At 47.0% G+C, this 27,746-nt stretch overlaps 1 protein-coding gene and 1 long non-coding RNA gene across 2 annotated transcripts in view; both read left to right on the forward strand.

Annotated features, from left to right (window-relative positions):
- LOC146859535 (CD5 antigen-like) overlaps positions 1–27,746 on the forward strand; it is a 608,239-nt gene that overhangs the window by 199,782 nt on the left and 380,711 nt on the right. The gene's annotated exons all lie outside the window — the stretch shown is intronic.
- On the forward strand, positions 13,298–16,179 carry LOC146859536 (uncharacterized). The gene is made up of 2 exons (XR_014980139.1): positions 13,298–15,670; positions 16,097–16,179. It is a non-coding gene; the product is annotated as an uncharacterized LOC146859536 (long non-coding RNA).

Raw genomic sequence — 27,746 nt, forward strand, 5'->3', positions numbered from 1 at the left:
ACAAACATTTGCAAAGCTTACTGCTCCGACTTATGCTGCCAGCCTTTTGACTTTGTCAATGCATTAGATTTGTCAATGCATATCGGTGTTTGTAAAACTTTATTGTTTGGGACTAACAGTTACCTTAACCCCTTTCCATGATGCCCCACTTAGAACAAATGCTCTTTTCAACCGGTTATAGCAGTTGTGTAAGGCTGAATGAGAAGAGTTAATATAACATCCAGGATAATGTGCTGCATGGCTAAATACTTTTAAGATCCTAAAGGCGAGACTGTTGCATTGCAAATGCTTGTTTAGATGAGGGATTCGACCCAGATCTGTGACTGGGGGTGAGTGTCGGAAAAGTTTCAGTGCTCTGTCCATCATCTCCTTGTGTTTGATTTGTTCGCCTAAGTTGGCAGGGTATGCCCAGACATGGGTCACTTGCTCTCTTTGCCACTGGATTCAAGATAGCCTTGCCGATGAGGGATGTCAGCCAGAAACCGGTCCCAGGATGCTTGCTTCTGGTCCAGGGAAGACATGGCTTGGCAGTTTGGGCTGGACAGTTCCCATGAGGCACAGGGTCAAGACTGATTTGCATATAGCTGGGTCTGAACTGCGATGGCCAAGTGAGCTAAAGAACGATGATGAATTAAACCCAGATTTGTGACTGGGAGTGAGTGTCTGAAAAGTTTCAGTACTCCGTCCATCATCTGCTTGTGATTTCATTGTGTTTTTTAGCCCTGCAGTGCAGTCCCAGTAGGCACACCTCCCGTGTTTATAAGGTGGGGTGCCCTGTGCAGTTTTTCAAGTGTGTGGTTATCTCTAGCCAGTAACGGTTAAGTGATGGGCAGGCCCAGTATATGTGTTGTAGGTCAGTATTAGGCAGGTTACAGCAGGGACAGGCAGCCTCTATGAAATGATAATATTGGTTTATCTTATCTGGGGTGAGATATGCTCTGTGGAGTATATAATATTGAATAAGACAAAAGTGGACATTGTATGGAACAAGAGAATAGAAAGGTGCTGGAGCGTGAGGTACATCAGTAGCTCCAGGTGAATATCCCCCCCCCCAGCGCCAATGCAACACCCAAGGATAGAATTATAAAACAAAAAGTGGTCCGTAGGGAGACTCTCGATCTTAATCAGAGACTCGAGGGGAATGAGGAAGCCTTCATGATAATGGTGCCATAGAGCAAGCTCCACCAAAGAGGTGACTCGTCCGCCCCATCAAGTGCCCAGGAGCAGTATTGCCTAGGCTTACGGCTGTGTCACTTCAGTGAGAAAGAGCCTCTGTCTATAGCAGTGGTGTGCCAATTACAAAAGAGTAGAGCCGGACATCAATGCTTTAGAGCCGGGATCTAGTATGCAAGGCAAGCTCCATACAGGGGAGACCATAGCAGTGTTGGCGGTCTGAAGACATGCTGTCCACTGGGCCAACCACTGCAGTTTGAAATTTGGGATAGCAAGTCCACCCTCGGATGCTCGTAAGCATAGTTTATGTAGCACCACCATGAAGCATATGTTATGCCAGAGTAGCTCCCTGGTGATTTTTTCACGTGATTAAAATAAGGATTTTGTGCATACAGAGGTAAGTTAGCAAAATAACATAACAGGCGTGGTAGCATCGCCATGTTGATAAGTGCTATCCATCCCACCAGAGAGAGAGGGAGCAATTTCCAGAATCCCATCTGTGCTTGCAGCAAGGATACTGTTAAGGTGAGATTGCTGTGAAACAGATTGACAGGTTTGCAATAGAAATGAATGGCCAAATAGCGGAACATCACGGGCTTCCCCACGAGTCGGGCATCATTAAGACCATAAGCAATGTCAGGTACTGCGTCACTAAAGGATATTGACATCCCTAAGGAATAGGAGCAAGTCGTCTGCATATACTGAGACTGAGTGCAGACATCACCAAGTGGGATCCCCATGCTTGTCCACATGCTCAGAGAGCAGTCACCAGTGGTTCAGTTGCTAGGGAGAAGAGCAAAGGGGACCGTGGGCATCCCTTTCGGGTATCTCTGTGGACCAGAATGGGGTTGCAAATGAAAGCTCCTGTTTTTACTCTAGGTGGGACATAGAGAAGTTTGACCAGCTGAAGTAAGTGGATTGCCATATCATAGTGAAGGAGGATCTTGAAAAGGAATGCCCACTTCATAGAGTCAAAGGCCTTCTCTAGATCCAACATGAGACAGCGCACTCACAGCCAGGTGTGGGGGGTGTGCTCCAGGATCTGAAGGTTTTCCACAGGTTAAGAGAAGCATCAGAACTGGGACAAAACAGTTCTGGTCTGGGTGCACTAGCTCCTGGACCACAGGGGCAAGGCGTTTGGCAAGGATCTTTGCCAGAATCCTATAGTTTGTATTAAGAAGCGCCAATGGTTGGGACATGGTCAGGTTTAGGGAGAGAGAGGACCAGTGCCTCATAGAGTGAGTCTGGTCGACAAGCAGCCGATAGGGCCTAATTTTACCATGTCTTCAAGCGGGGGCTAGGAGCGGAGCCAGGGCTATATAGAATTCAGTTGTGAGACTGCCTGGGGTTTTCCCTGTGGCAAGTCCCTGGGTGGCATCTTGAATCTCCAATAGAGTGGTGTGACCGTCAAGGTCAGTTCTCTGTACAGAGGATATTCAAGGTAAAGTTGTAGTGGCAAAGAAGGACTCAACCTTGTCTATAAATACAGATGGCACTGATGTGTATAAGGAGACATAACGGCATGCCATGTCAGCATGGATAGCCTTCAGAGTGTGAAGGAGGGTACCAGATGTTGCCCAAAGTGATATTATGGGTTGCCGTATGTTATGCTGGTGGATGAGCCATGCCAGTAATGAGCCCTTCTTGTCGGCCTCTGCGTGTGTTTTAGCCCAGTGGGCTGCAAAATTAAGACAGCAGAGGCATTCCAATAATTTGTTAGGCTACCCCTGTGCACTGAGCAGAAAATTCCTGAACTCAGGGGCCAGGAGAGTTTGTGATTCATAGCTTAGCAGTTCACACGCTCTCTGAGTGATATCTCAGTCAAGCTTCTGGTGGATATTCCATATATAACCCAAGCAATGGCCCCTGATGGCGACCTTGAAGGCATCCCACTCAATGTGTCAGGCTGAAGCTACATTACCATTGACGTTTCATACAATGGAGGTGACCAATGAAGCGCAAGACCGAGGATCATCCAATGCTGATGGATGTAACTTCCACATTGGGATTGAGGGGTGGGTGCAGCATCCCAATTCAGATGTTGGTGCTGAGCATTGCAGTCTGAGTGAGTGTGACATAGGTAGCCGATATGGGTTATGTGAAGAAGGATGTCCGGGGTGCCAGCCAGACAATCTATGTGGCCGTGTTAATGCGAATAAAAGGAGTAGACTCTGGTGTATGTATTGTACAGGCTCCATATGTCTGATAGCTGCCAGTCAGCTAGTTCCTGGGCATTGGATATGGCCACTGTTTGATTGAGAGGGGGAAAGGATCAATCCAAAACAACAGTCAGTATACTATTAAAGTCCCCTCTAAGGAGCCATGGGATCCACCCTATCACAAAAGTACCCCTGATAATTTGGTTAGGAATCTTGTTTGGTCAGATTTGGGGGTGTATATAGATCCATGGAGCATGCAGTGTGCTTCTAGGCACCCGTCAAAAAAAATGTAGTGAAGGGAATGCTCACCCTGATCCAAACCGGAGCATCTATCGCATAGGCGGAGTAATTCTAGGAATATACTTGTCCACGCCAGTGCCATTGTAATCTCGCAATCTCAGTTAGCAGTAAGTGGAATTCTTGTATTAGTGCTATATGTGCTGAGTGGCGGCGCAGAACAAACAGCGTTTCTGTGGGAAGGAGTGTGCATCTCTCTTACGTTCTAGGTAAGTATGTTAACCTCTAGACGGTGAATGAAGGATGACATGGCACAGTGGGGGGGACAACATGTCAGTTAGAAGTGGAAACAGGCAGCTAATCAGAAAACAACACAGGTGGTGTAAAAGTTAAAGATCAAATGAATAATACCATGAGGGCAGAGGGACAACGTGTATCCACCCAAACTGAATAACCATGCAAGCCAATAGTCTCAAGCTGTCCAAGGGGGGGGGGGGTTTAGCATACGTGAGACAGGGACACATAAACCCCTGTATGGAACAACCACTGTGAAATCTAAGCGTGCATTATCAATACGAAAAGTGTGTGCTGTATGGGGTACAAATGTATACACTACCTTTAGAAAGGCGGGCTAAATCATAAGATGTTCACAATGGAGGAAAAGAAGAATAGGGGAATAGACATGTTACAAGTGATTGGGGGGATCATTAGTTATAAAAACATAGCAAATGTACAGTAGGCATAGCATCAGTGCTTCAGTGGGTACTCATCCAGGGTTGTCGGCGGTTTGAGGAGTCACATGGGGTGACATGACAGAGTCAGAGGGTGTCAAGCCCGGGCGGTCAATCCATTCGCAGTTCTCCTTGAGGTCCTAGGAAAAATGTGTTTTGCCAACACAGAGGCATGCCTGGAAAAGGAGGGAGTATCTAGCATCCAAATCACACAGGCAGCACTTAACTGCAAGGAACGAATTCCACTGGCGCTGCACCTCCAAGGTATATCATACCATATCATAACACGGACATTGTCGACCACTAGTTCCTTCTTCAGGATTAAATTGCGATACCGACAGTGCAGTAGGCAATTTCCCATCAGTTTGCGGTCGGCACCAGTGGGGTTTTCTCACCAGGACTTGATGTGCTCTTTCAATTGAAAAGAATGGTGATAGAGCAGCTGCGGGAGAATACTGCATAACCGATGTTCCGCATAAGATACCGCATCCAGTCCCTCTATGCTGTTTAGAAGGGTCACAATGAGAATATTATTTCTTTGGAACCGGCCTTCGGCATCTTCATCTCTCTCCTCCAAGATTCAGACCCGCTCCTGTAAAGCACGCAGTGCTTTATCCATTTCACGAGCCTGTTGCTGTGCTATGGAGATTGTTTGTTCTGCGTTTTGGACTTTATCTGCTAGTTTGTGGTGATCCACATATAATAAGCTAAGGCCTGCCACCACAGTGTCTATTTTGTGTTCCGAAGAGACACAGGCGTTCTCTTTTGCCCCAGGACAATGTCCATTTTACATTATTTAGTTAGAGAATCCTCAGTATGATCCAGGGACCAGCCCTCCCAGCCACCGGCTGAGGTGCAATGGTTGAGACTGTGGAGGTTTCATGAGTACCGGACCATAGACGACCCGTGGTGAGCAGTATTCACCATGGCTAGAAGAAGGGAACAAGGCTCGTAGTGAGATGCACCCGCTTGCTTGTGTTCAGAGAAACATATGTGGCACTGCAGCATGAGCAACCCAGTCCACAATTCTATGGAATCGGGGTTCTGTACCAAGCAGTGTGTGGCAATGGACAGAGCTCGATGAAGATTATATAAATATGATCATTGTAGGCTGGTCACATCAAATTGGTAAAGAAGAGTAAACATCCAGTGGGGCTCACTTGCACATCTGGCTAGCCAACCGATGGTGAGGAATGTTTCATTGTTCAGCAGGTCATCCATCATCTGTTTTTTTTGCTTTTGTCACCCTAAGTGGGAAGGGTGTGCGCAGACGTGGGTCCCATTCTCACTGCGCCACTAGCTTAAAGCTTGCCTGGCTGATGAGTGGTGACGCCCGGAAACCAGTCCCAGGAAGCTTGTTTCCGGTCCAGGGAGGAACTGGGTTGGCAGTTCGGGCTGGGCTGTTCCCATGAGTAGCAGGGTCAAGACTGATTTGCACATGACTGGGTCCAAACTATGGTGGCGTGGTGAGCAAAAGAACGATGCATTAAACCCAGATCTTTGTGACTGGGGGTGATTGTTTGCATTGTTCAGCATTCCATCCATCATGTGTTCCTTTGCTTTTAACTGAAGGAGGTGCAGCACGTGCAGCTCCATAACACTTGCAGGATATTGGTTCATTCCTGAGCATGAGTTCCCCCAATCCCACAAGCAGTAGTCCTCATTCGGGCAGCAGTGGTGTTTTATAGGGGGGCAGACCCAGGTATAGGCACCTGGCCACAAACTGTAAAGTTAGGCAAGTGGTGGTAAGTGTCAGCTCAACTGTCCACTCAGAGGAGGTTAGTACATCCCCCAGTCCCTCATTGGGTCACCTCTCAACCAGGCCACAAGATGCAGGAGAATAATGAGGCCCAAGTGGGCCTGTTGGTCATCCAGTCGGTTTGAGGAGGGGAGAGGAGGAGGCAAAGGTGCCAAGAGCAGTAGTCCCGGTCTTTGTGGGTCCTAGTCAGCGTAGCTTTCAAAGGTGCATCTCATACCTGGGCTCGCTGCTGACTGCAAGGGTATGTGGGGCTTTGACTCAATGCATGGGCCTTGGGGGCATGCCCCAATCGCAACGGTATATGTGGGCTCTGTTGGTGCAGTGCAAGGCCAGTGGCATAGCACTGCATGCTCCTGGGCCTCCCAATGCCAGTATGTGTGGTACACCTTTCTTGTCTCCCACATCCATCAGCACCGGCCGCCACTCAACTCCACTGCTGGTGAGGGAGGGATAAAGGAGGGAGCACTCCCCCAGAGCTCAGCTCTACCAGTCAAGGCCCGGGCATCAGCTCCCATATGGAGCGCATTCATGCCAGCCCACGTTGTGTGTTATTGCTCACCTCCTCGGCTGAATCCCTTATCTGGTGCCACTATTGATCAGGCCATCTCCGAAATGGCCCAGCCAGACTTCCAGTGTCTAGCTGTGTGCTCCCGCGCTGGCAGAGTGATGGATGGCGAGCCTGGTGGAGGATTAATGATGGATTGAGGAGTTACAGTGCAAAACTCTGCTAGAGAGCAACAGCAGTCATGGCTGTTCAAGCTATGCCACCTCATTGGCTAATATGGGTGTCTTTATTTAGAAGAAGAAGATTCCATCCATATTGTTTCATTTCACTATTGGATTTTGGTCAAAGTAGCCATATTTGCCTTGCTCTCCTTTCCTGTTTGCCTTTTATCTCAAAGAAGTCTTCATCAGAAAGTGATGAACAGCGGGGGGCACGTGCACCAGCTCAGTCATCTCAGCCTCCCAAGGAATCCTTGGAGTGGCAGATCTTTGACATGTGGCCAGATGGAAAGACAGAATCTGCAAAGTATGTCATCTGTAAACTTTGCAAGAAGGAACCAGGGGAGCAGAAATGAAGAGTATAGCATGAGTACCACAGGCAGGTGGAGACTCCTCAGATGTATGCTGCTGCAAAGGTGAGCTGTTGCAGAGCTGTCCCATGCTGCAGAGCTTGACAGCTCCACGGGGGCCTCAACATCTTTTGTTTGGAAGACACTGTGCCTGCACAGGTTCTAAGTGCACAAGCAGACAACCCGGCTTACCTGGATAAAGCACTATTTTGCGGCATGTGTAAGCAGATCATTTTTTATCTGTGACAAGCAGGTCTGCCCACTACTAGCTTGTCCAAGATAACAAGTGCCCCCCCTAGGAACTAGTTTTTTTAACACCTCAAGTTGTATGTTTTTATCCTACCGTATAAAATATTTGAAAACACCAGCTCAGCCCACCGGCCCCACCCATCTCCCATAGGGGCCTGTGTGTATGGCACAACTGTTGTTTGGACCATGGGATGGGCAAAATGGAGGTGCGGTCCCCACCTCTGTGACCCAAGAAGCACTACGCAAAAGTACAAGTGTTTGCTCTGCCCACTTTGAGGACGTTTAACCATACGGCATGGATATGGTACCAAAATCTCAGTTTAAGAGACGTTAAGGTCGTTTTCTTGATACACTGGGAAAGAGTCCGTGGCTCATTCATGCCAAGGTTATGTGGCCACGTTTTAGCCAGGGAATACTCTCCTACTGTCCAGGGCTAATCCTTCTAAGAATGATTCTCTACTAGGGAATGGTGTATTACCATTTGTAGTGACCAAAGCAGATCGTGAAAAAGCATGCACAGTGTGAGTAGAGGGGGTGCATCTGAGAGTGAACATGAGGAAACATGGGGTCATCACCATGGCAACAGAACATGCAGGTGGGAATCTGTGCTGAGAAAGGGTTGGGTGGGGGCACTGACATGTGTCCTCCCCCCTGTTGTCCACCTTGCTGAGAGTCAGGTCCACAGCATCACTGACACAAACAGAGCTCATCTGAATGAGGCGAGGGGAGACGATAAAGGGATTCATGCAAGATCACACAGAGCGACCGCAAGTAGCTGCAACTCCAACCTATTTCACTTTGAATCTCCACTCTCGAGTAACCCCATTACCTCCTCGTTAGTCTTCCTCGCCACATGACTAACAAAGTGAGCTTCAGCTCCACAACAGAACCCTCCAAAGCAAAGCAAAAAGAGTCAGCATCCCATGCCTCCCATCCCTTCCCAATATGGCCGACCCAGTCACCCATGACCCCTATAAGAGGCGGGCCGGCCCAACCCAACAGCCTGTTTTTTTTGTTCTGCACTCTCTCCAGAGCGCATCAGGTGAGTGGTGCCTGCTGTAGCAGGTGCATGGGTCCAGTGTTGGAGGTCCTGCTCTAGCGGACCCTAGGAGCTTGGACCTTGTTGTTTCCCCTACTTTGTTGCCCCCGGTGTGTGCTGTTGTGCCGGTGAGGCTCTGCTTCAGCGAGCCATGGGTTTTCAGGGTAGGGGGGGGGGGTTTGCGTGAGGGCCGGTCTCCCGGTTCCCTTGCTTCTTTGCATTCCCTTCGCCGCCCGCCTTTCGTGATACTGCGGGCGGCAGCGGTTATCGGATCCATCATGGGGACTGTGTCCCGAGGGTTGCGTACAGGTGCTTTTTTAAACTGCCCTGTTCTCGTCTCCCTTCCCCGAGCCGCGTATTCGCCTGCCCGCCTGCCTTCCTGGCGTTGGGGGTGGCGGCGGCTCTACGGGGCTCGGTCCGTCCCGGAAGCTCTACACTTCCTTCCTTCCTTAGTACACACGTTCCTATCGATCTAGGGCCGCTGTGCATGGGGGTTGGGGTTACCTGCGTCCAATATGCCGATGTAATGGTTCTCCCTCCGACTTGCTGCACTTCGGGGTCGCCGGCGTTGCTGTGTGCGCGCTGATTGTTCCTCGCGGCGGGCCGGCTCGGGGTCCCGGGGACGGGGCTTCGTTGTTTGTGTCTCCCGCCTTCCTTGTTCGCCGGAGGTTTTCTTCTCTGCTGTCTCTCGGCCAGGCTCTGGCGGGAGTTTTCAGGGTGCCTTCATCCCTCGGGACGGCGGCGGACCTGTGTACTGAGTTTCTGGTTAATGGGGACTCCACACAGGGGGCTTGTGCTTTCGTTGCTTCAGTTGGCGCGCATTCTTTTGAGCCCCGGGTGGCTTTGTGTAATGGGTGCTTTTACTGCTGGTCACTCGTACTCATACTGAGTCCCCGTGCTCGGGCAGCCCTGCTGGGCGATTTTTTGGACAGCCCTGCAACTGCTGGCTTTTATGTTACATTTTGCAGGTACGGTTTTCTCGTCACATTTCACTAAATGGCTATATTACGGCACGCGTTGATATTATGCCGGTGTTGATGTACTCTTTGTTTGCGACACTCTGACTACATACTGTTATGACGACTCCACGGTGGCTGTGCGCTATGTAATAGCTCCCTGGTGGCCTCCTTGGTATATTGCCGGTTCGTCTGTTATTTTCTTTTTATGAAATGGCTCCTGCTTGTATGTTGCCCTGCTCTAGCGGTGCCCTTGGTAGATTCTTCGGCAGCATTTGATGTCAGAGGCTCTGAGACACGAGTGTGTGTTCACTGACCTGCCTTGTTGTGACAGGCGCATGTACCCCTGCCGTGGTGCTCCCGTTCCGTTGGGTCGCAGTCGGGTGTGGGGGCTGCGGGCGCGCTACTCTCCGCCCCAGTCCCGGGAGTGGCGTCCTGTCACCTGCCGCTGAGCCGGCTCCCTTGGCTGCTGCGCAACCGGGTCGTGAATCATTTTGGGGTTCGTGTCCCATTTTTTTGGCCGACTCCTGTGTGATCATTTGTTGCACTCCAGTTCCGTATGTTCTGCACCGTGGGTGTCCTGATGCGCCAGCTTGCTGTGCTCGCTGTCTGCAATTATGGCGGTGTTTTTGATTTTTCCTGTCATGCTCCACCTCACCTTGTACAGTGTGCGCTTCGTGTCTCCGCTTCGCCTAGGCGCTTGCTGCGCTGGCCCGCACTGTTGGTTTTGCCACGGTGCTCACGACTGATCCCTGTGGTTCCCGCCACCCCCGCTCCTTGGGGCGTTTCTGCCTGGCTCTGGCTGGGGGGGCGGGATGGGCGGGGGTGGGCTTGCCTTCCTGGCCCGCTGCTGCCATTGCCTTGGTGGTTCCAGGTCCCAGGGGTTGCCACATGTTCTCCTGTTCCTATGGCCTTCGACTGTGCTGTTTCCCGCTCCGGTCCGGCTCGTTGCCCCGGGGGCGGGGTTTGGTTTGTCCCTCTGTCGCTGTCAGCGGCTGGCTCTCCATTTGTTTCGCTGCCTCTTCCCTGCCCTTTCGGGGGGGGGGTTTGCTACCATAGTCTTGTGCCTCTGGTTTTCGGGGATCTTCCGGGTCTGGGTTCAGGTCCCGCATGCACTTTGTCATTTTTTGGCATATTTCTCACTCTTCTGGGTCCGACCTGGTGCGGTTTCTCGTTGTTCCGTCCGGTGCCTTGGGTTGTTTCGACTCTCCGGTGAAGGGTTTTGAGTCCCGCAGTCGCTGTCAGCGGGCCTTTGGTTGCATCGCTTCAGGGTGGAGTTTGTTGGGTGCTGGCCTCGCTGCTTGCCTTTTCGCGCTGCGGCTATCCCTGGACTTACGTTGTTTCGTCCCTCTGTGGGTGTTGTGGTTGTTGTTTTGTCCTTCTTCTGGGGCTTCTCGGTTCCCATGGCTTGCTTCTCTTTGCTGGTAAGCATGTTCTGTCCTGGTGGTTGGGGGTGCTGGCTGGGTGCTTGCTCTTCCTCCTCCGGTTCTGTGTTGCTCCGCTGTCATCCTTCCTGCGCACAGGCAGTTTGTTGCCTTCTACTCTGCCCCGTTTGGTTGTGGGTGTCCCGGGTGGTGGCCACGCCTTGTCGGGCTCACTTTCTCGTTCCCCCTCCTTCTGGCCCTCGCAGCCCTGCCCTGCGCTTCCCCCTCCCCCGCCGCCTTGTGCTTGATACCCTGCTCTAGCGGGCTCTGGGGTTTGGGTTTTGACGTTTGGCTCCCCCTCTCTGTGGGGGCGGCTGTGGGCTTCTATGTACCGGTGTGCGTATGGGTCGCTCAGCCCCCTCTGTGGTGGCTCCTTGCCCCTTCGCGGGCTTTAGTTGCCTTTCGGCTTGCCGACAGTGTCCGCTCTGTTGGTATCACTCTGCCTTATGGTTCAGGTCTTAGGCTCTTACCCTGACGTTTGGGTGTTCATTCCATGGTCTTTCGATGTCTGTGGGTGCTCAGTCTCTACAGTAGGCTATGGCCTTTCTTTCGGTGTGGTTGGGAGATGTGTTTTGCTGTTCCCGCGGTTGTTTTGCAGGGTCTGTCCCTGTCTGTTACTGACAGTCCTCCGGGGTTTTCATGGGGCTGGGGAGCTTTCGGCATTGCCTCCCTGTCTGCGCCTGGCCTAGTCTGCTTTCTGCGGATGTGCTGGGTCGGGGCTGGTTGGTGCCCGGGTGGGATGCCACCTGGGATTTCTGGGTGCTGTGGACTATGGGGTCCTTTTTGGACTCGCCCTGTCTTCTTCGGGTCTGCGGCTTAGCCGCCCCTTCCTCGTTTTTGTGTTGCTCACTACGGCTACACGTTTTCTCCGCCTGGTGCGATTCTGTGGCGTTTGGCATGGTCCCGACGCAGGGGTTACTCGCACTTTCGTGTGGCGTTCCATGCAATCTTGTTGCCTGGCTGTTTTTTCTTCTGCCAGTTGACTCTGGTCCTTCCTTGGTTCGGTTTGGCCCGGGCCCTTCCCGCTCCTGTCCTGGTTCGGCTGGGGGGATCGGGTTCTGGTGGCTCTCTGGCCTAATGCGTCTCCTGCATGGGTGTCCGGGGGTGCTGGTGCCTCCGGTTCTCTGCTCCCTGGCGGGCCCGTTCGCTTCCGGTTTGGCTTGTTTCCTCGTCTTTTGTCCCTGGGTTTGGGGTTCCGGGGCCTGCTGGCTCTGGTGGCTCTCTGGGGGTGTTGACGTGGCTCGGGTTGGGTTTTCACCCTGCCCTCCTGTCCCTCTCGCCTTTGGTGGGTGCTCGCTTCGGCGGCTCTCTTGGTTCCTTTGGGGGCCGGTTCGGTCCGTGGTGCTGCCTTTTGTTTTCCCTGCCTTCTGTGCTTGGGTGATCTTTCGGGTTCTCCGCTTTCTGCGGTGGCCTGGTTGAGTTCCCTTGGTGGCCGGGTCTCTTCGGTGTCGTTTCCGTCACCTTCCTGGGTCTTTTTGTTCCCTTGTTCCGGCCTGGGTTCTCTCCTTGGGGTCGCGGTCCCTTCCGGGGGTTCATTTGTGTGTCTGGGTTTTTTTCCCTTTCTGTTTCTCGTCAGCGCCCCTTTTCCTTGTTTCCAGGAGCTTTTGCTCACTGGTGAGTCTTGTGCCTGTGGTCGTGTTGGTTCTCACTGGTCAAGGGTTCGAGTCTCGCTTACGCTGTCACAGTGTCGTTTGTTGGCGTACGGTCGCGCTCTTCTTTTGATGCGGCTCTTGCCGGTTTGCTTGCGACTGGTTCCGCTGCCCCGTTCCTCTTGATGCCCCTTTTCGGGATCTCCGTTGGCCGTTCCTGGTGTGTGGGTCCGGCGTTCTGTCTGGGCTCTGTTTTCTGTGGCGTCTGGTCCGGAGTTTTTTTCTGTCCCCCTTTTGGCCTTTGCTGCGGCTGGTTCCTGCCGGCGCCTCGTGTCTCTGGGGTCCGGATTTTTGTTTTTCCCGGTGTCGTTGGGTTCCGGGCTGGTTTTTCCGGCTCGTGGTTGCCTCTCCCCTGGGTGGTCCTTCCGCTCGTTCTGGCCTGTTGGGGTTTGCCCTCTGGTCGGTTGGTGTCTTGTGAGTTTCCATGAAGCCGTTTGGCTTTGGTATGTGCTCACTTTGTTAGTCATGTGGCGAGGAAGACTAACGAGGAGGTAATGCCCCGATTACTTACCGGTAATCTTCATTACTCCGAGTATAGTCTTCCTCGCCACATGACTTCCCATCCCTCCCTCCCTGTCTGGCTATCGGCTTCATGTTTTGCTTGGTAGTTTCAGGCTGTTGGGTTGGGCCGGCCCGCCTCTTATAGGGGTCATGGGTGACTGGGTCGGCCATATTGGGAAGGGATGGGAGGCATGGGATGCTGACTCTTTTTGCTTTGCTTTGGAGGGTTCTGTTGTGGAGCTGAAGCTCACTTTGTTAGTCATGTGGCGAGGAAGACTATACTCGGAGTAATGAAGATTACCGGTAAGTAATCGGGGCATTCCCTGGGCTCCTTGGGCTAGTGGAGGGAGTGGTGTTTGAGAAACAGAGCCCTTGCATTTCCTTTCGCCGTGCACGCAGTGGACTTGCCTGGGTTTGAGAGGTGTACACTTGCGGGGTCCGTGCACTGCTACAGAGAGCACCATGGTAAACGTCTGACAGGAGAAGAGTGGTAAGACCCACGATCTGGAGCCTTCAGCGGAGTTTAAGAGTGTTGTCCTGAAAAAACATGTCGGTTTACACTGCTGTTCCCGTCACATGCTTGTCTTCATTAAGCTGTGTTCTCTTTTTTTGATCTGTCGTAATCGCTTTCTATACTTTCTTTTGTTTTCTTCCATCCTGGTGTTCAAGGGTCATTTTTACAACATAATTTAAAGCAGAAATGTGATATCTAAAATAACAAGACACACGTGTGAAATGCAGGAACTGAGTTAGAGTGCCACTATTTATTCAAAGAATTTAGAAAATAAATGTGAAAATACCAATATGCAATCTAGTAAGTAAAAAGTGAAAAGACACCTCGCAGGTCAAGAAAAAAAACATGCAATCTAGTAAGTTTAAAGTCACAGCAATCCAAAGAAAAAGAGAGAGAGAGAAAAAACTAATAACCCATTCCATTTCCATTTCCAAGCTTTATTTTGATCTTATAGAACATAAAAGCAAAGACATAAAATACATACAAGGCAAAAGAGCAATAAAAACACCAATGGCCATTACAAGATAAAGTCATGTGCAGTGGGTGAACACAATTCTTAACATTTAAAAAGATGTAAAAGGATTTTAAAAGGAAATTAAAATTGATTTCATTTGTTGGTTAGATCAAGACAATAGGAAATGGCTAAGGAACGATTGTCATGTGCGGGGGAGGAGTTAAAAATTTGCAGCGCCTGTGCCACATGGAGTTTAGGAAACAGGACACAGCGAAAACAATTGGAGGGTGAGTGTCAGTACACAAGACTCTGAATGCCTCCCGTATCTGTCTGTACACCAGGTTCCTACATATTGGTAAAAGCCAGTGCCTCCTAGGTACATCATATTCTGGGCGAAAGAAAAAAAATGGATGGGAGTCTCTTATTGACTATTGCAGGCAGGACAGCTAGCAGGGGAGGCTTTTCACCAGTTCTTTGTATGTGCATGGACCGGCAAACAACCTCATCTAAATTGAACATAAAGTTTCCTTGCTATAAACGGAGGTACATCGTCAAGGAAGGGTTCAAATGAATAGTGGTCTTTAAAGTTGAGTAAGTCGGAGGTTAAGCGACCTGGTTTAGTGCTCCCTTGGATTTTGGCCAGTCTATATTGTCTATGGATTTTGACTAATTCGAGCCGTGATATTGTTGGTGACACTTCCTCAGTGTGGGTCCATAGATTCGGACGGCCTAGTCTACAGCCCAGGTCTTTGATATGTGTGAACCAGGGTAATTTGCCCACCCCTGGGAGCCCCATGATCGCTTTAAATTCGGACTGATAGGCTATTAGCTTGGGGGTTGCCCATAGCCTATGCCAGAATGTCAGAGGTCGCAGTCCGATTTCCTCAACTATGGGTCTTGTCCCAAGGTCCATACGTAGGGGAATAAGGGGGATGCTTTGTGCCAGGCATAAAAGCTGCCTTATAAACTTGTTCTCAGTTTTAACCAATCCACCTACAGGGCGCTGTCCCCAAATTTCTGCCCCGTACATTACGGCACTTCTAATTTGGTCTTTATATATCTCGGTCACTGGGCCCGGTTGTCTAGCTGTGGAGTTTCTATAAAGTTTTGCTAATCCCCATGACATCTGTGCTAATCTTAGGCCTGCGTTTTCTAGCTGTGGGCCCCAGCCAAAAGTTTCCGTCTGTGACCCCCAGGTAATCGAAGACTGCTACCCTCTCTAGCTGGATACCATTTAGGGTAGGATTAGGGCGAGATGTTTTACTAGGATTAAATAGCATATAGTTGTTTTTTTGCGCATTAATGTCAAGGCTCCTATTCTTGCAGAATGAAAAAAAGCTGTCAAGTTTTATCCTTTCTATCTTTATTCTGCAGATAGATATAAATCCTCGCTCCTAACAGGACAATTCTCATTGAGAGCTTTACACAAATTCGAGGAATTAAAACGGTATGCTCTATTTATTTTATATGGTAATCTTAAAACCATTCTATTTACCCAACTGACCGACTGAGTATCAGATTGAGCCCCCTTTCCTCCCAAAAGCATGCTTTGACTTATAGAAAGACTCTCCTCCTTTAGTTTGGAAACGCAATGTAAGGCTACAAGATTAGTGGATATATATATATCCTAAAATTATGTTGTCCTTTTTGCCACACATTTAGGTTGTATATAAATCTTTCTCTAAAGGAGCGCTAACCACTAACTTCAGTATTGAGGGAACACATGGAAAAGATCCTCTTATCACAGTTTTGGTAAGATTATCTTTCTTCTGTAAACTTCTAAAAAATCCTTGTGTATGATATAAATATTCACGTATGTTTGTTGTCATACGTTTTTCTATTTTTGACACATCACTAAAGAATTCCTTGCCCCGTTCAAGTGAATTGTAATACAGTGACTACTGAAGGAATGTAGATTACCATTTTTTCTACATGTGATATTTCGATTGTCATTGATTCAGCATGTCGATAATAAATAATGCTCATTCTTTTTGTTAAAATTATAATTTGTGCAACAAAGTTGTAAGAAATAGGCTGGTAGCTTGTTTTGTTTCTTTTTGTATATATTTTTTGTATATAATTGTATACAACAGCCTCTTTTAGCATGTAAATAGAACTGTAAATATGGTTATGTTCGTGTTTATAAATATATTGTTTATTGTTTATACTTATTTGTAGCCCTGAAGAAGTCCGTAAGGACGAAGCGCTGTGGCTACGCAGATTTTAAAGAAGAAAATTAAATAAAGAAATTTGAAACCAGACCTGCTGATTGGACTGATATTCTTCGATATACAATATTGTATTACATATAATGATTATGTGGTGTGCTGGATCATGGTGCTTTGTTTATGATTTTTTAGGAGGTTTAGAGGTATTAAACCTCAGATCCTTAGCACCCTAAGAAAGTAATATAGATTTTGACCCCACTAAATAATAGGTGCAGTCACTATTGCCTCATACCTCATCATTTTGTGCTTGGCCATCTTCTGCGTGGGCCTGATTTAATGCTGTCTCTTTTCTTTCTCCCATGTCTCTGAGTGCTTTCTCCTTCTTTGCCTTGTTTTCTACTGCTTTCTCCTTCCTTTCCCTCAAATTTTGAGTACTTTCTCCTGCCTCGTCTTCATTTTTACTGGGTTCTCCTTCATCTCCCCTGGCCTGTTTTTCTGACTACTTTCTACTTCTATTGCCTAGTTTTTACTGTTCGTTCCTTTCTCTCGCATTTTTTTTGCTGATTGATTGATTGCCATCCGCCTCTAATGCTTCTTGCCTTTCAATCCAGTGTGATTACACCTCCTCTTATAATGCGCCTTCAATCAATCAATCAATCAATCAATAAATTTGCAAAGGAGACTACGTACCCTTTAGGGTCTCAAGGCTCTGGAGGGGGCGCTGCTTCTGCTTGAACAGCCAGGTCTCCTGAAGGTCAGTAGGTCCTAGATCTGATGTAGGTGGATGGGGAGGGTGTTCCAGGTCTTGGCGGCGAGGTGGGAGAATGATATGCCACCGGTGGTCATTCTTTGGATGCGTGGGACGGTGGCGAGGTCAGCGGAGCTAAGCAGGCGGCTCGGGGTGTAAAAGGCGAGTCATTTGTTGAGGTATGCTGGTCTGGTGTTGTGGAGTGCCTTGTGGGCATGGGTGAGGAGCTTGAAGGTGATCCTCTTTTTGACGGGAAGCCAGTGCAGGTCTCTCAGGTGATATGTGATGTGGCTGTGGCGAGGGATGTCGAGGATAAGGCGAGCCGAGGCATTCTGTATGTGTTGGAGTTGTTTCAGGAGTTTGGCCGTGGTTCCTGCGTAGAGGGCTTTGCAGTAGTCCAGTCTGCTGCTGACGAGGGCCTGGGTGACTGTCTTTTCCATGTTCCGGTGGGCATCCATCTGTAGATCTTGCAGAGCATGCGGAGGGTGTTGAAGCAGGAGGATGAAATGGCGTTGACTTGCTGGGTCATTGATAGCGAGTCATCCCAGGTGGAGGGGGTGGGGCCAAGGATGAGGACCTCCGTCTTGTCTGAGTTCAGTTTCAGGCGGCTGTTCTTCATCTATTCGGTGACGGCCTTCATTCCTTCGTGGAGGTTGGTTTTGGCGGTGGTGGGGTCCTTGATAATGGAGAGGATGAGCTGGATGTCATCGCCCTATGAGATAATGTTGAGTTCGTGCGATCGGACGATGTTGGCGAGAAGTGCCATGTAGACATTGAAGAGTGTCGGGCTGAGGGATGATCCTTGGGGAACGCTGCAGATGATCTTGGTGGCTTCCGAGCGGAAAGTGGGGAGGTGGACAATCTGTGTTCTGCCGGTGAGGAAGGAGGTGGTCCAGTCCAGGGCTTTGTCGCCGATCCCTGCGTTGTAGAGGCGTGTGCGGAGGGTGTGGTGGCAGATGGTGTTAAAGGCGGCCAACAGATCCAGGAGGATGAGGGCCGCGGTTTTGCCGTTGTCTTGCAGTGTCCTGACGTCGTCGGTGGCGGCAATGAGGACAGTTTCCGTACTGTGGTTGCTGCTGAATCCTGATTGGGACAGGTCCAATGTCTTGTTCTGTTTGAGGAAGCATGTCATTTGCATGTTGACAATCTTCTCAATGACTTTTGCCGGGAACGGGAGCGGGGAGATGGGCCTGAAGTTCATGAGGTCCTTAGGGTCTGCCTTGGGTTTCTTGAGTAGGAGGTTGATCTCAGTGTGCTTCCAGCTCTCTGGGAAGGTGGCGGTCTCGAAGGAGGTGTGGATGATCTTCCGGAGGTGGGGTGCGATGATGGGGCTTGCTTTGTTGAAGATGTGCTGCGGGCAGGGGTTGGATGGTGAGACGGAGTGGATGGTGTTCATGATTTTGATGGTGTTGTTTTTGTGGGTCCAGGACAGCAGGAAGTCAGTGTGGCTGGGGGTGCTGAGTCTGAGGTGTCGGTTGCTGTCAGGGGGGTCTGGTTGTTAAGGCTGTTGTGGATGTCTGCGATCTTGCGGTGGAAGAAGGTGGCTAGGGAGTTGCAGAGGTCTTGCAACAGCGGGATGTTGTTGGAGTTCGCGCTGGGGTTGGAGAGTTCCTTCACGCTGTTGTGTGCATTGTTGTCGATGCGTTCCTTGAAGGAGGTCCTTTTGGCGGTTCCGATTAGTTGGTGGTGCCTGCGGATGGTGTTCTTGTGGGCTGTGTTGTTGTCTGGTGTCTGTTTATGGTGCAACTTCTTCTCAAGTCTTCGGCAGGCCTGTTTGGATGCCAGGAGGTCGGCGGTGAACCAGGTGGCTTTTCGGTCTGTGTGTTTGTTTGAGGGTTTCTTTATCAGGGCGAGCGTGTTGGCACAGTCGTTGATCCATTGCCTGAGGTTATGGGATAAAGTGTCGTGTCGACGGTGTCCGTTGGTGGGTTTCTGTCGAGGGTAGTGATTAGCTGGTCTTTGGTGACCTTGGTCCAGCTGTGGTGGGGGGTCCGTTGTGGGTAGTGGTGTGTGGTGGATTTCTCAAAGGTGAAGTGGACTCAGCAGGGGTTGGTCCAGTGGAGTTTGGTGGTGTGGCTGAAGGTGACGTTGTTGCTGGTGGAAAAGATAGGGTCAAGCGTGTGTCGCTGTTGTCGAGCAGGGTGGTGGAGTTGCTGTTGTTGGCATTTCCGAGGTGAAAGTTCAGGTCTCCAAGGAGAATGTAGTCCGTGGATGCGAGAGCATGCGTGCTGACTAGGTCTGCGATGGAGTCGCTGAACTGTGGCCGGGCTCCGGAGGGTTTGTAGATAAGTGTTCCTCTGATGGTGGTGTTCTGGTCAATGTGGATCTGGAAGTCCAAGTGTTTGGTAGCGGTGAGGGTGTCGTCGTTGCTGGTCGAGATTCTGAGGGTGTTCTTGTGGACAACAGTGATTCCTCCTCCTACTCCGTTGATGAGGTTTCTGCGAGTGATTTTGTAGCCATCCGGGATGGCGATAGCGATCTCGAGTGTTGAAGAGGGGTTCATCCAGGTCTCCGTCAGGAAGGCGACATCCAGGGAGGATGAGTCGAGTAGGTCCCAGAGTTCGATGTCGTCCTTGTGTGCAGGGCGGGTGTTGAGTAGTATGCATCTGAGATTTTTGTGTCCTGCCCCAGTGTGCCCGGTGGTGGCTTGGAGGCTGGTGAAGCTGTAGGTCCGTCTTCTCCATGGGTGTGCTTTAGTGTGGCCTGGAAGCAGGTGGATGAGCGGTCGGCGTTGAGTGTGATAGAGATCAGGGTGTCCAAAATATACCCACTACCACGGATAGAGTAATCTCACAGTTACACGCACATACATTCATCATACGCTAGGGCCCATTTCACTAACATACGCTCAAATACTCTACCAGCAATAAACCTGTGGGAAGAAAACTCCTAAACCACCCTGCATCTATATCGAGGACGATAGGACCTAATTATAGTGATTGTCCTTAAATATACTCTATATAATCTACACAACATATACAATAATGATCAAAAATATAAACCCAATAATTGACAAGAAAGGAAATTCAACACCATGTTCAAAGTTATATTGCTTTATCTAAAAATTAGTCAAAGTAAATCAATCAGAATAAATCATTTCTCATAGTTACCTATTCTAACTAAGTGTCAGAACGGGTCAGGACAAGTCTCTCGGTAAAGTCTCTCAAGACGAAGTCCCTCAGCATCGATCCTCAGCAACGCAAGTTCACGCGGCAAAGGTAAAATGGCAAGTGGGGAGAGCCCTCCCTAAGCTAACATTCTTATAGTGCAAATTACAATGGAAACACACATACAATTATTCAGCATCCGCTGAATCACTAAGCAAAGCGAGAAGGAAGGAATGTATCATTGCTACATCTGAAAATCTTCGCTCAGGAAAGTTCACAAAATATAAAACTACGGAACAGGAACCAAAAACTACAATGTATTTAAACAGTTCCGTCTCTCCTCGGCAATCGAGCCACAGTTCACAAGTTTTCTCCAAGGCTCCTTTGTCTCTCAGAGATTACCAAGGACGTTCCATTTCTTTTGGAGATCCTCCAAACTGCTGATGTCCTCATGGAAATTTTCACAACGAGGACTATGGTCAGTTGTCTTCAACCTTTTTCCAGCAGGGGTCTCCCTTGCCACATCACAGAATATGCCACAGCCAGGCTTCGAAATTCAGTTAACTCGGTTAAGGCCTTCATAGGCCACAATAGACCATCTTAATTAAAAAGACAAAATAAACGTTACTACAGCATAATGATTAAACAGTGTTAACCCCACTAATACCCTTATGTGTATGCATTTATCTAGCTTTTGCAACATAAAAAAGCATTAATTCAGACAGCGTTTTGTGCTTAAAATAAACAGCACATAGCAACGTTTAAACATGAAAACTTGCACGTTATTATTAAAACAGAAACAGCACAAATAAGCTAACCCTCGTGTAACTTTCTCTTATGTTAGAACAAACGGATTGATTAGTAAAATCACACTTGCACAAGACAAATAATTAATTGTTAATTATTAATAAATTAATAAAACGCATAGACATGCCAGAGCTTCAAAAGCCCTTGAATTTTCTAAAAGAAAACTCTGCTCCAGCAATCCCCCCTTTGGTGATTTTATCACCAAATAAACCCAAAAAAATAATTAGTGAAAATTTAGTCCCATTTTAGGAGAAATCAGAAATGTCTTTCCCCTTACACAACATTACACACCAGTCACTCTTTCATCATCTCTCTTTGTCTCTAAATAAACACTCTCCCTCAATTCTTCTAATTCAATCTCTTGTGGTTCTCTTTTCGAAATTTTCAAATTCTTATTTTTCTTCTCATTTTTCAATTTCTCTTTCCCTCTCCTGTTTTTACAACACACACACACTAATCTTAATATCAGCAAAGCAACAATTATACAAGACAAAGGAAACAATATTCTACCTATAATAGTACTACCTATTTTTGCAATAAAATCCTTAACAGCTATCATCTTATTAGCTATTTTAGTCCACAAACTCCCAGTTTCAAGTGGTACTAATTCTTCATGCAAATCAGTAATATTTTTGATATAGACCTTCAGGTCTTTACTTTCGTCAGGAATGTAAGTGCAACAATGTTGAACTTTCAATATTCCACAAACTCCACCCTCCTTGGCCAATAAAATATCAAGGGCAAGTCGATTTTGCATAGACATGGCACGTACGGCACTTAGTTCCGTATTCACCAAAAGAAACCCTCCTGCGGTATTCGTCGATAAGCGATCAACCACTGTGGACAGTTTCCGAATTCCATAAGCATTTAAAGAAATTCCCACTGCTGGAATCAAAACCCCAAAAATATCACCCACAATTTCAGACCAAGTTTCTCTCTTGAAACGTGTTAATAAGTTAATATCTTCTACATCTCTTATTTTATCTGTATGAAACATTTTAGGAAAAACCAGGCCCACATAACACGTGCCATACCAATGGTCAGGCAACTTGTAATAAGCCTTGTTCCCACAAACATAGTACACTCCTGGAAAAATTGTATCTTCTCCACCTCTGAAACCCCAACCTATCGCAACGAAGTATGTATCATGGCACTCACTAGTCCCCACGAAATATGTATCATATTGGGATTTCCTTCTGGTAATGCATAGTTTACCTTTCTGCGGTGCATCTAGAGCTAAAGTTGGACTAGCCCCATTTCTCAACTCTTTTCCCATCTCAATGTCCCAAATTGTCTCACTCACTTCATATTTTCCCGCTTTCTCATGCATGTTCACTCTCCTTTCCTCTACCATATCCAGGAAAGCTTTCTCCTCTTCTTTCAGACTGCAAGTTAAATTATTCTTAAAAATGTAATCTAATGTTAATCCTTATTCTTCAATAAAAATCTCACCAAAAGTGTTAGCTTCTTTAGCTGGATTCAGCTCTTTGTTCATTGGCAAGTGCCCAAAAATACTATCTCTGTTAGACATCTTATAATCTATTTTCCCTAACAAATAAAAAACACTACTTAAAATACTACAAGAAATACCATATGTAGCTGGTAAATGGTGATAAGTAACACCCTCTGAAACGGATGCAGGTAACTGCATGCAGACATAGCAATCCCTTACTTCCATTGTCTTCACATATTCATATAACAACTTTGAAAAAACATTACTGGAAAAATTATTAATTGACCTATCTTTGTGTATGTAACTACTACTTCTAATTGGAATTACTTTTTGTGAATTCTTCTCTATATTAGTCACATTCTCTGTGTTCATCCCAAATTCAACCTTAAAAGTTACTAATAAAACTAAAACACCCCATAGAAGCATTAATAATCCAGTACAGCAGCAGCACATCCTACACCACCTTTTAAAGAAGGCACATCTATTTTGATTATTCTCTATGTTAGCCATTTTCTGCTTTAACCTCTACTACTCCACTACTGAAATTAGAACTTTACAAATTTTCAACGTTTGTTCCAAACTCTTCAGCTTCTTCAAAAGATCTTTCTGTTCACTCAGTCCAAGTGAATCCTTCTTTTACTCAGTTTGGATACTCATCATTTTTCACTCCAATTTCTTCAACATCAAATTGTATTAGATCTCCAACACTCAAATCCAAATCCTCAGTATCTGACTCTTCTCCAATGTCAGTCAAGAGTACTTTCAGGATTTCACCAGTATCTTCCTCAACCACTCCTCGTACGGTCTCCTCTGGATTTCCTTGACTTTCTACCTCTTCACCTTCAGGCAGTGTCACATACATCCATTCCGGCGACCTATACTTTTGGTTAGGTTTTCTCACTCTTTTGACTCCTTCTGGTTCTTTCAATTCTTTTGATTCTTTCCCTTCAGCCTTTGAACTTTGACTCGATATTTCATTCACTTGTTCAGCTTTTGATGAATTTGCTCTTATCACTCTGTATCTCACCCTTTTAACTCTGTTGTTAGGCCAACGATCTCCTTTCACAACCTTTTTCGGTTTCACTTCTTTATCATTCCTTTCTCCAATCCAAGTTCTCTTTCTCAGAACTCGACCCTCTGTTTGTTCATTTTCATCATCCGATTCTGTTTCAATTGCCTTCTGCTTTCGTTTCTTAGCAGTTTTCTTCTCTTTCACAGATTCTTTCACCACTATTTGAGACTTCCCTACTTCTGTCCCTCCTCGGGTCTCCGACACGCAATCTTCTTGCTGTCTACTTGTCCCTTCACCTAGCTCCTCATCAATGTTCCCTACACCTCCTCGGGGGTCTTCCGCAATCTGTCCCTCTCTATCTTCTTCTGACCCTGTTTCTTCAAGAATAATCTCAAGTGGTTCTTCAATCTCCTCCTCTTCTGATTCAGGAGTATTCTCTGTATGATTTTTCTTTTCTTTTCTTTTTCCTCCACTGCTACTTGAAACTTCAGGCTCTTTAACAGAATCTGATCTTCTCTCTGATACTCGCAGTGATTCTCTTGAAGCTCTCTCTGCTTCTTTTCTCACTGATTCCGTATCTTCAGTATCTTCACCATCACTAGAATCTGATTCTTCAAAATACTCTTTACCAGTCCCTTCTTTTGGATTTGGAACTCTCAGAGTATGACTTGCATGTACCCAGTGCTTCACTCCAGCACACTTTACTGCAGTCGTTGTAGTCAGAATAACTTGTCTCGGCCTTCCCCACCTTGGAGTCAAGCAATTTCTTCTTCTGTGCACCTTAATCCTCACCCAGTCTCCTGGACTTAGATCATGGGCTTGCTTCTTCTCAAGTGTGGTAGCTTCTTCTCCAACCTGGTGAAACACAGAATGAACTGCGTCAGCCAGGCCTTTACAGTAATCCAAAATCATGTCATCAGTTATTGTCACCAATTTATTTACAGGCACGAATGCATGGCGCATTGCACGTCCCATAATTATCTCATGCGGGCTCAAACCTGTAGTTCTATCTGGAGTAGATCTCATAGTCATCAGAACTAGAGGTAAAACGTCTGGCCATTTCATGCCAGTGGCTAAACACATCTTTCCAATCCTATTCTTGATTGTGCCATTGATCTGCTCAACCACACCAGAAGCCTCTGGTCGGTATGCACAATGTAGCTTCTGCTGTATTTTCAATGCTTCACAAATCAAACCTATGAGTTCATTTTGAAAGTGTCTACCTCTATCAGACTCAACTGTAACTGGAAACCCGTACCTAGGAATCAACTCTCTCAACAGTAATTTTGCCACTGTTAATCCATCATTTCTTCTAGTCGGGTAAGCTTCCACCCACCTTGAAAACAAACAGACTACCACTAGAACATACCTCAGTCTGTTCACTTGGGGCATTTCAATGAAATCAATCTGCATTCTTGTAAAAGGACCTCCTTCTCTGCCAATTGTCCCTAGACTCACCACTGTCTTTTTCCCAGTGTTAAATTGCTGACAAATTAAACACCTTTGACAGATGCTCTCTGCAATTGTCCTGAATTTTGCATTGTACCAGGTTTGTTTAAACGACCTTACCATCGCATCCCTCCCCAGATGTCCCTGGCCATGATACATCCTTGCCATTGACGACAAAATTGAGTTTGGCATTACTGGTCTGCCATCTCTGTAGACCCAAACATGGTCTGTTTCTCTTGGAGCACATCCTGCCTTAATCCAATCTTGTTTCTCTTCTTCTCCTGCCTCATCTTGTAACTGCTTTACTTCATCCCATGTTTCTAGGACATTAGTAAACATCACAGAAAGGAAAGACATTTCCCCTTCTCTTTCCCTATTAATGGATTGATTTGTCTTGGCACAATATTGTGCAACAACATTCGCATAACGATTTCCAATCGTTATGAAATCCTCCCCCTGACCATGGGCAGCACACTTTACAACTGCTAACTCCTTAGGCAGCTGTATCGCCTCAAGCAATTTTCCAATCAATTCAGCATTCTTTATTGGAGTTCCACCCGATGTCAAGAAACCTCTTTGTAGCCAAAGCTGGCCAAAGTCATGCACCACTCCAAATCCGTACTGACTATCAGTCAACACAGTTGTTCTCAAATCTTTCCCAATCTCACAAGCTTTTGTCAATGCCACCAATTCAGCAACTTGCGCAGATTTCACTCCTTTCAATGGTGATGCTTCCATGACCTCTGAAACTTTGCACACTGCATATGCTGCACATAGCATACCATTATCATTCCTCAGGCATGATCCATCCACAAACAACACATGGTCATTCTCAGGTAAGGGAATATCCCTTATGTCTGGTCTCGGTTTTGTACAGTACTCAAGCACATCCAAACAATCATGATCATCTTCCATCTTTATACCCACATTTTCAATATCCGGCAATAGTGTCGCTGGATTCACATTCACACATCTCTCAAGAGTCACATTTGATGCTCCCAGAATCACCTTTTCATACTTAGTCAACCGACTATGTGACATGTACTGAGTTCTGCTTCTTGTCAAAAGAATTGCCACATTGTGAGGTACGAATACCCTTACAGGATACCCCATTATGATTCCCTCACTTTGTTCCAGGCTTCTGCATGTTGCAGCCACAGATTTTAGACAACCTGGTAAACCCACAGCTACAGGGTCAAGTGTCGATGAGAAGTACGCAATAGGCCTTCTCAATTGTCCATGTTTCTGGATTAACACTGAAAGTGCACATCCATTTCTCTCACTGCAGTACAACTCAAACTCCTTTTCGTAGTCAGGCATACCCAAAGCTGGAGCCTCACACATTTTACTTTTGAGCTCTTCAAATGCTGCCAATTGTTCTGCATCCAGATCCAATGGATCTGTCATTTCACTTTTTGTCAATTTAATCAATGGCTTTGCTATCAGGGAAAAATTAATTATCCACTGACGACAATATCCCACCATACCCAGGAACATTCTCACTTCTCTCTGGGTTTTTGGAGCTTTCATTTCTCTGATTATTCTGATCCTGTCAGTAGTCACTTTTCTCAGACCTTTTTCAATATTGTGTCCAAGATAATGCACCTCTTTCTTGCAAAATTGCAATTTGGCTGGAGATACCTTTAACCCTCCATCTGCCAGATGATTCAGTAAAGCTATGGTATCCACTTCACAAGCTTCATGTGTCTTTGATGCCACAAGTAGGTCATCAATATACTGCACTAACACTGAACTCTCAGGCATGATCAGACTTTCCAACGATCTTTTCAATAACTGATTGAATATCGAAGGACTCTCCGTATACCCCTGTGGGATACGACACCATGCTAAAATACGCTGGCCAAACCTAAATGCAAAAATCGGCTGGCTATCATGATGCAATGGAATTGAAAAGAACGCATGACACAAATCAATCACCGTATACCACTCAGCATCATGTGGAATTTGATACAGAATCACTGATGGATTTGGCACAATAGGACAACATGCCACCACAATTTGATTAACTTTTCTCAGATCTTGCACGATCCTAAATTTGCCATTGGGCTTTTTCAGTCCCATTATCGGTGAATTACATGGACTACTCAATAGTTCTCTCAGAACTCCTTGCTGAATCATTTTCTCAATTATAGGAGTTATCCCTTCAATTATTTCTGGTGTCATTTTGTATTGAGGAATGTTAGGATATGTAATTCCCTCTTTCACTGCAATTTTCACTGGATCTACATTATTCATCAATCCCACATCCTCTCCTGTAAAATCCCAAACTGCTCTTTTCACTGTGTCTCTCAGCACTTGAGGCAAATCCTCCGGATTGAACACAGCAAATGCACCAATTAACTCTATTTTCTAGAGTCATTCGGTAGAAAACATCATCATCTGGTGTCTCAAAAGCTATTCCATCTGGTGTACAAAAAATTGTGCAATTCATCTTACACAATAGGTCCCTACCTAACAGGTTCACTGGACTCGTGTCACAGACAATAAATCTGTGCATGTCTGAAAATTTCCCTATCTGTACTCTTACTGGTTCAGTAAGACGTGTTCTTATTTGTGTATTGGCTACACCAACTACTTGGATTGCTTCATCCGAGAGAGGAAGATTTCTAACATCTGTTGACCTGACAGTTGATCTTGTCGCACCTGTGTCTACCAAAAAAGTAACACTCTCCTCATTTATTTTCCCATCCACAAATGGTCCTGCCTGGTCTATTTCTAGAGTTGCACCAAGTATGCACTCTTCCTCCTCTCTTCGGCACCGTCAATAATCACCCTCAGACTCACTCCCTTCACTCTTTAACAAGTACTGTTATACTTTGTTAGAACGTCTTGGTTTGTTTACCTGTTCATCATTGAAGAATCCCGAGTCCTGATTGTACTTTTGTACCCCTCTATTCTGCGGCAAGGGTGGTTTTGGCTCTTGACTCTGCTGTCTCACAACTTTCTGTTGTTGTTGCTGTTGGTTATTTCCTTCATTCTGCACCTGTTGATTTAAGGATTTACCCTCATTATTCACTAATGGTGGATTAGGACATTCTGATCTCCAATGTCCCAATTGGCCAC

The sequence above is a fragment of the Triturus cristatus genome, chromosome 3_2 (assembly GCF_964204655.1).
Source record: "Triturus cristatus chromosome 3_2, aTriCri1.1, whole genome shotgun sequence".
Lineage (NCBI taxonomy): Eukaryota > Metazoa > Chordata > Amphibia > Caudata > Salamandridae > Triturus > Triturus cristatus.